Source organism: Triticum dicoccoides, chromosome 5B (assembly GCF_002162155.2).
Source record: "Triticum dicoccoides isolate Atlit2015 ecotype Zavitan chromosome 5B, WEW_v2.0, whole genome shotgun sequence".
NCBI lineage: Eukaryota > Viridiplantae > Streptophyta > Magnoliopsida > Poales > Poaceae > Triticum > Triticum dicoccoides.
In genome coordinates this window covers 713,901,190-713,910,702 of record NC_041389.1, presented here as the reverse complement: position 1 = coordinate 713,910,702, position 9,513 = coordinate 713,901,190, and positions in this window count along the sequence as shown.

The following is a 9,513-nucleotide window of genomic DNA, read 5'->3' as shown; positions in this document are numbered from 1 at the left end:
CGGGCCCCCCTGGGATGTTTTGTCCCAACCCTCCACCATGGCCTCGGACTTCGCTCTTGTGGCCCTGCTGGAGGACAGCCAGCCGGCATCGGACCCGCCACCCCCCCGGCCGGGCCCCGGTGCCCTGCTGGAGCCTCCTGCGCCTGCTTCTCTGACCCAGCTGCTCCTGGTGGCCACCGAGGAGGTGGTCACCCCTGTCGCTTCCCACCTGCCCCGGACGGTGTCGTATGCCCGACGGACCCAGGCCTCGTTGACTCCAGTGACTGCTTCTCGCCGCAGTGCCCATCTCGATGCGGACCGCCCGTCCGGCTTCCCGGCGCCGTCCATCTCCGAGCGTGCTGAGATCCGGGCCGTGATATGTCCATTTTGCATCATGCTTTTATATCGATATTTATTGCATTATGGACTGTTATTACACGTTATGTCACAATACTTATGACTATTCTCTCTTATTTTACAGGGTTTACATGAAGAGGGAGAATGCCGGTAGCTGGGATTCTGGGCTGGAAAAGGAGCAAATATTAGAGACCTATTCTGCACAACTCCAAAAGTCCTAAAACTCCACGAAAGTCATTTTTGGAATTAATAAAAAATACTGGCGAAGGAATCAGCGTTAGGGGGCCCACACCATGTTCTCGAGGGTGGGGGGCAAGCCCACCCCCTAGGGCGTGCCCCTGCCTCGTGGGCCCCCTGACAGGCCTCTGGTGCCCATCTTCTGCTATATGAGGTCTTTTACCCTGGAAAAAATCATAAGCAAGCTTACGGGACGAAACTCCGCCGCCACGAGGCAGAACCTTGGCGGAATCAATCTAGGGCTCCGACGGAGCTGTTCAGCCGGGGAAACTTCCCTCCGGGAGGGGGAAATCATCACCAACGATCCTCTCATCGGGAGGGGGTCAATCTCCATCAACATCTTCACCAGCACCATCTCCTCTCAAACCCTAGTTCATCTCTTGTATCCAATCTTTGTACCAAAACCTCAAATTGGTACCTGTGGGTTACTAGTAGTGTTGATTACTCCTTGTAGTTGATGCTAGTTGGTTTATTTGGTGGAAAATTAATGTTCAGATCCTTAATGCATATCAATACCCCTTCGATTATGAACATTAATATGATTTGTGAGTAGTACGTTTGTTCCTGAGGACATGGGAGAAGTCTTGCTATATGTAGTCATGTGAATTTGGTATTCGTTCGATATTTTGATAAGATGTATGTTGTCTATCCTCTAGTGGTGTTATGGGAACGTCGACTACATGACACTTCACCATTGTTTGGGCCTAGAGGAAGGCATTGGGAAGTAATAAGTAGATGATGGGTTGCTAGAGTGACAGAAGCTTAAACCCTAGTTTATGCGTTGCTTCGTAAGGGACTGATTTGGATCCACATGTTTCATGCTATGGTTAGGTTTACCTTAATACTTCTTTTGTAGTTGCGTATGCTTGCAATAGGGGTTAATCATAAGTGGGATGCTTGTCCAAGAAAGGGCAGTACCCAAGCACCGGTCCACCCACATATCAAATTATCAAAGTAACGAACGCGAATCATATGAGCGTGATGAAAACTAGCTTGACGATAATTTCCATGTGTCCTCGGGAGTGCTTTTCTCATATAAGAACTTGTCCAGGCTTGTCCTTTGCTACAAAAAGGATTGGGCCACCTTGCTGCACTTTATTTACTTTTATTGCTTGTTACCCATTACAAATTATCTTATCACAAAACTATCTGTTACCTACAATTTCAGTGCTTGAAGAGAATACCTTACTGAAAACCGCTTGTCATTTCCTTCTGCTCCTCGTTGGGTTCGACACTCTTACTTATCCAAAGGACTACGATAGATCCCCTACACTTGTGGGTCATCAAGACTCTTTTCTGGCGCCGTTGCCGGGGAGTGAAGCGCCTTTGGTAAGTGGAACTTGGCAAGGAAAAATTTATATAGTGTGCTGAAATTTACTGTCACTTGTTACTATGGAAACTAATCCTTTGAGGGGCTTGTTTGGGGTATCTTCACCCCGACCAGTACATCAAAGAGTTGCTCCTCAACCTACTGAACCTACTAAAAAAGTTTACTTTGAAATTCCTTTGGGTATGGTAGAGAAACTGCTAGCTAATCCTTTCACAGGAGATGGAACATTACATCCCAACTTGCACCTAATCTATGTAGATGAAGTTTGTGGATTATTTAAGCTTGCAGGTATGCCTGAGGATGTTATCAAGAAGAAGGTTTTCCCTTTATCTTTTAAGGGAGACACATTGACATGGTATAGGCAGGCTATGTGATGATATGGGATCCTGGAACTATAAATGATTGAAATTGGAATTTCACCAAAAGTTCTATCCAATGCATCTTATTCATCGTGATCGTAATTACATATATAATTTTTAGCGTCGCAAAGGAGAAAGCATCGCTCAAGCTTGGGGAAGGCTTAAGTCAATATTATATTCATGCCACAATCATGAACTCTCAAGAGAAATGATTATTCAAAAAATTCATGCTTGGCTTTCTCTCAACAATCGCACCATGCTTGATACTTCTTGTGTTGGCTCTTTTATGATGAAGACTATTGAATTCAAGTGGGATTTATTGAAAGAATTAAACGCAACACTAAAGATTGGGATTCCAATGATGGTAAGGAGTCAGGTATGACACCTAAGTTTGATTGTTTTAAATCTTTTATGGATACCGATGCGTTTCATAGATTCAACACTAAATATGGACTTGACTCTGAAATAGTAGCTTCTTTCTGTGAATCATTTGCTACTCATGTTGATCTCCCTAAGGAGAAGTGGTTTAAATATAATCCTCCCACTGAAGTAAAAGTAGTTGCACCTATTAAAGTTGAAGAAAATACCATCACTTATAATGATCCTATTGTCCCTACTACTTATATTGAGAAACCTCTTTTCCTTGTTAGGATGAAGGATCATGCTAAAACTTCAACTGTGGTTCATAAGAGTAATACTAAAACACCTACACCACCTGAGCAAATTCAGTTTGAACCTAATATTGCTGTGGTTAAAGATCTCTTGGCTGATAATATTGATGGGCATGTTATTTATTTCTGTGATGAAGCTGCTAGAATTGCTAAACATGATGCTAAGAAACATAGACCTGTTGTAGGCATGCCTGCATTGTTATCATGGCTTATGTGATATGGGTGCTAGTGCTAGTGCAATACCTATTTCCTTATATCAAGAAATTATGCATGATATTGCACCTGCTAAGATAGAAGATATTGATGTTACAATTAAGCTTGCCAATAGAGGTACTATTTCACCAATTGGGATTGTTAGAGATGTTGAAGTCTTGTGTGGGAAAGTTAAATATCTTGTTGATTTTCTTGTTCTTGGTTCCCCACAAGATGACTTTTGTCCCATTATATTTGGTAGACCCTTCTTGAATACTGTTAATGCTAGAATTGATTGCAAAAAAGATGTTGTCACGATTGGCTTGGATGATATGACTCATGAGTTTAATTTTGCTAAATTTCGTAGACAACCCCATGATAAAGAACTGTCTAGTAAGGAAGAAATTGTTGGTCTTGCTTCTATAGTTGTACCTCCAACAGATCCCTTAGAACAATATTTGCTAGACCATGAAAATGATATGTTCATGAATGAAAGAAGGGAAATAGATGAAGTATTCTTTAAACAGGGTCCTATTTTGAAACACAACTTACCTGTTGAAATCCTAGGGGATCTTCCATCACCCAAGGGAGATCCCGTGTTTGAGCTTAATGTTGGGAAACATAGTAATTTCAAAAAAATTCCTACGCACACGCAAGATCATGGTGATGCATAGCAACGAGAGGGGAGAGTGTTGTCCACGTACCCTCGTAGACCGAAAGCGGAAGCGTTAGAACAACGCGGTTGATGTAGTCGTACGTCTTCACGGCCCGACCGATCAAGCACCGAACCTAAGGCACCTCCGAGTTCTAGCACACGTTCGGCTCGATGACGTCCCTCGTACTCCGATCCAGCCGAGTGTCGAGGGAGAGTTCCGTCAGCATGACGGCGTGGTGATGATCTTGATGTTCTACCGTCGCAGGGCTTCGCCTAAGCACCGCTACAATATTATCAAGGAGGACTATGGTGGAGGGGGGCACCGCACACGGCTAAGAGATCAAGAGATCAATTGTTGTGTCTATGGGGTGCCCCCTGCCCCGTATATAAAGGAGTAAGGGGGAGGGGGCGGCCGGCCAGGGAGGAGGCGCGCCAAGGGGAGTCCTACTCCCACCGGGAGTAGGACTCCCTCCTTTCCTTGTCCAAGTAGGAGAGGGGGAAGGAAGGGAGAGAGGGGAGGAAGGAAAGGGGGGGCGCCGCCCCCCCTCCTTGTCCAATTCAGACTAGAGGGGGAGAGGGCACGCGACCTGCCCTGGCCGCCCCTCCTCTTCTCTACTTTGGGCCCAAGTGGCCCATTAACCCCCCGGGGGGTTCCGGTAACCCCCCGGTACTCCGGTATATATCCGATAACCTCCGAAACTTATTCCGGTGTCGGAATATAGTCGTCCAATATACCAATCTTCATGTCTCGACCATTTCGAGACTCCTCGTCATGTCCCCGATCTCATCCGGGACTCCGAACTCCTTCGGGACATCAAAACACATAAACTCATAATATAACCGTCATCGAAACCTTAAGCGTGCGGACCCTACGGGTTCGAGAACAATGTAGACATGACCGAAACACATTTCTGTTCAATAACCAATAGCGGAACCTGGATGCTCATATTGGCTCCCACATATTCTACGAAGATCTTTATCGGTCAAACCGCATAACAACATACGTTGTTCCCTTTGTCATCGGTATGTTACTTGCCCGAGATTTGATCGTCGGTATCTCAATACCTAGTTCAATCTCGTTACCGACAAGTCTCTTTACTCGTTACGTAATTCATCATGCCACAACTAACTCATTAGTCACATTGCTTGCAAGGCTTATAATGATGTGCATTACCGAGAGGGCCCAGAGATACCTCTCCGACAATTGGAGTGACAAATCCTAATCTCGAAATACGCCAACTCAACATGTACCTTCGGAGACACCTGTAGAGCTCCTTTATAATCACCCAGTTACGTTGTGACGTTTGGTAGCACACAAAGTGTTCCCCCGGTAAACGGGAGTTGCATAATCTCATACTCATAGGAACATGTATAAGTCATGAAGAAAGCAATAGCAACATACTAAACGATCAAGTGATAAGCTAACGGAATGGGTCAAGTCAATCACATCATTCTCCTAATGATGTGATCCCATTAATCAAATGACAACTCATGTCTATGGTTAGGAAACTTAACTATCTTTGATTTAACGAGCTAGTCAAGTAGAGGCATACTAGTGACACTATGTTTGTCCATGTATTCACACATGTATTATGTTTCCGGTTAATACAATTCTAGCATGAATAATAAACATTTGTCATGAAATAAGGAAATAAATAATAACTTTATTATTGCCTCTAGGGCATATTTCCTTCACTTAAACCATTACCTGATACTCTTAAATATGCTTATCTTGATGAAAAGAAGATATATCCTGTTATTATTAGTGCTAACCTTTCAGAGCAGGAAGAGGAAAGATTATTGAAAACTCTGAAGAAGCACAGTGCTGCTATTGGATATACTCTTGATGATCTTAAGGGCATTAGTCCCACTCTGTGCCAACACAAAATTAAGTTGGAAGAAGATGCCAAACCAGTTATTGATCATCAACAATGGTTAAACCCTAAGATGAAGGAAGTGGTAAGAAAGGAAATACTAAAGCTCCTAGAGGCAGGTATAATTTATCCCATTGCTGATAGTACGTGGGTAAGTCTTGTCCATTGTGTCCCTAAGAAGGGAGGTATTACTGTTCTTCCTAATGATAAAGATGAATTGATCATGCAAAGAATTATTACAGGTTATAGGATGGTAATTGATTTCTGCAAATTAAATAAAGCTACTAAAAAGGATCATTACCCTGTACCTTTTATTGATCAAATGCTAGAAAGACTATCCAAACATACACGTTTTTGCTTTCTAGATGGTTACTCTGGTTTCTCTCAAATACCTGTGTTAGCGGATGATCAAGAAAAGACCACTTTTACTTGCCCTTTCGGTACTTTTGCTTATAGATGTATGCCTTTTGGTGTATGTAATGCACCTACTACTTTTCAAAGATGCATGATGGCTATATTCTCTGACTTCTGTGAAAAGATTTGTGAGGTATTCATGGATGATTTCTCCATTTATGGATCCTCTTTTGATGATTGCTTGAGCAACCTTGAACGAGTTTTGTAGAGATGCGAAGATACTAGTCTTGTTTTGAACTGGGAAAAGTGCCACTTTATGGTTAATGAAGGCATTGTTTTGGGGCATAAAACTTCTGAAAGAGGTATTGAAGTTGATAAAGCTAAATTTGATGCTATTGAAAAGATGTCGTGTCCTAAGGACATCAAAGGTATAAGAAGTTTCCTTGGTCATGCCGGTTTTTATAGGAGGTTCATTAAGGACTTTTCTAAAATCTCTAGGCCTCCGACTAATCTATTACAAAAAGATATTCCTTTTGTCTTCGATGATGATTGTGTAGAAGCATTTTAAATACTTAAGAAAGCTTTGATTTCTGCACCTATTATTCAGCCACCTGATTGGAATTTACCCTTTGAAATTATGTGTGATGCTAGTGATTATGTTGTAGGTTCTGTTCTAGGACAAAGAGTTGATAAGAAACTAAATGTTATTCAATATTCTAGTAAAACTCTAGACAGTGCCCAGAGAATTATGCTACTACTGAAAAAGAAGTTTTAGCAGTTGTATTTGCTTGTGATAAGTTCAGACCTTATATTGTTGATTCTAAAGTAACTATTCACACTGATCATGCTGCTATTAAATATCTTATGGAAAAGAAAGATGCTAAACCTAGACTTATTAGGTGGGTTCTCTTGCTACAAGAATTTGATTTACATATTATTGATAGAAAGGGAGCTGAGAACCCCGTTGCAGACAACTTGTCTAGGTTAGAGAATGTTCTTGATGACCCACTACCTATTAATGATGGCTTTCCTGATGAACAATTAGCTGTCATAAATGCTTCTTGTACTGCTCCATGGTATGCTGATTATGCTAATTACATTGCTGCTAAATTCATACCACCTAGTTTTCCATACCAACAAAAGAAAAAATTCTTCTATGATTTAAGACATTACTTCCGGGATGACCCACACCTTTATAAAGAAGGAATAGATGGTGTTATTAGACGTTGTGTACCTGAGCATAAACAAGAACAGATCCTACGCAAGTGTCACTCCAAACCAAATGGAGGACACCACGCTGGAGATAGAACTGCACATAAGGTATTGCAATTTGGTTTTTATTGGCCTACTCTCTTCAAACGATCCTCTCATCGGGAGGGGGTAATCTAGGGCTCCGACGGAGCTGTTCTGCCAGGGAAACTTCCCTCCGGGAGGGGGAAATCATCACCAACGATCCTCTCATCGGGAGGGGGTCAATCTCCATCAACATATTCACCAGCACCATCTCCTCTCAAACCCTAGTTCATCTCTTGTATCCAATCTTTGTACCAAAACCTCAGGTTGGTACGTGTGGGTTGCTAGTAGTGGTGATTACTCCTTGTAGTTGATGCTAGTTGGTTTATTTGGTGGAATATCATATGTTCAGATTCTTAATGCATATTAATACCCCTCTGATTATGAACATGAATATGATTTGTGAATAGTACATTTGTTCCTGAGGACATGGGAGAAGTCTTGCTATAAGTAGTCATGTGAATTTGGTATTCGTTCAATATTTTGATAAGATGTATGTTGTCTATCCCCTAGTGGTGTTATGTGAACGTCGACTACATGACACTTCACCATTGTTTGGGCCTAGAGGAAGGCATTGGTAAGTAATAAGTAGATGATGGGTTGCTAGAGTGACAGAAGCTTAAACCCTAGTTTATGTGTTGCTTCGTAAGGGGCTGATTTGGATCCACATGTTTCATGCTATGGTTAGGTTTACCTTAATACTTCTTTTGTAGTTGCGGATGCTTGCAATAGGGGTTAATCATAAGTGGGATGCTTGTCCAAGAAAGGGCAGTACCCAAGCACCGGTCCACCCACATATCAAATTATCAAAGTAACGAACGCGAATCATATGAGCGTGATGAAAACTAGCTTGACGATAATTCCCATGTGTCCTCGGGAGCGCTTTTCTCATATAAGAACTTGTCTAGGCTCGTCCTTTGCTACAAAAAGGACCGGGCCACCTTGCTGCACTTTATTTACTTCCATTGCTTGTTACCCGTTACAAATTATCTTTTCACAAAACTATCTGTTACCTACAATTTTAGTGCTTGCAGAGAATACCTTACTGAAAACCGCTTGTAATTTCCTTCCGCTCCTCGTTGGGTTCGACACTCTTACTTATCGAAAGGACTATGATAGATCCCCTAAACTTGTGGGTCATCAGGCCGCGGCCCGGAACCTCGAGCCAGGTGCGACCGACATCCCTTCTAGTTCTTCCAGCTATTCGTTTTCTGCTCTTGAGGCTGTTCTGCTCGGCCACCTTGCAAAGGTGCCTTAGACTCGTCCATCGTTTTCAGGGGGGGTTGCCCCCCCTTAGATCAGATCGCGACAATTCAGGCCCGTGAGATCCTTGTCAGGAAACTTTTCAAGACCCGGGCCCGGCTTCTTCGTACACCGGCACCCCAGCCTTCTACAGGGGCGTCGGTCGAGGAAATCCGCGGCCGCACCCGCTCCCGCACTGCCGCTCTCAGAGCCCACAATGCTTCCACCATTCTGGGGTCAAGCAACCCCCCAATGGCGGTTTAGATGCGTGTCCTCTTATGGAACATTCACGGCTTCGGCCATGATGACCGCCGCCGCCACTCATTGGGTTCATGCGTGACGAACACATCGACATCATCTCCATCCAAGAAACCATGTGTACGGAGTTTTGTCTCCTCGAGCTTGATAGCCTTAGCCCCCACCTGTTTGCCTGGCATTGGGTCCCTTCTAGTGGGACCACTGGACACTCGGGTGGCATCCTTTTAGGTGTGAAGTATGCCACCTTTGAGGTGGGCGGTATGGACCGGGGCAAATTCTTCGTTAGCATGGAGATCTTTGAGCGGGCTCTCAACTTCAAGTGGGAGGTCGTCATTGTCTATGGACCGGCGGACCACCGTTGATCCCCGACCTTCCTTGCTGAGTTGCAGCAGAAGGTCTCCGCTTCCTCCCTCCCGATTGTTTTGGGAGGTGATTTTAATCTCATCCGCTCCCCGGACGAGAAAAGCAATGACCGGATTAACCGACCCCGGATGCAGAAGTTCAACGATTGCATCGCGGAGCTCGGTCTCTACGAGCTTGAGCGGACGGGCGCCAGGTTCACCTGGACTAACCGTCAGGCGGACCTGACGCGATCCTTGCTGGATCGCGTCCTAGTTTCTCCGACTGGGAGCTTAGATGCCCCCTGGCCTCGCTGCGGGCGATCACCCGGATCGGGTCCGATCACGTCCCTCTCGTCCTCTCCACCGTTGAT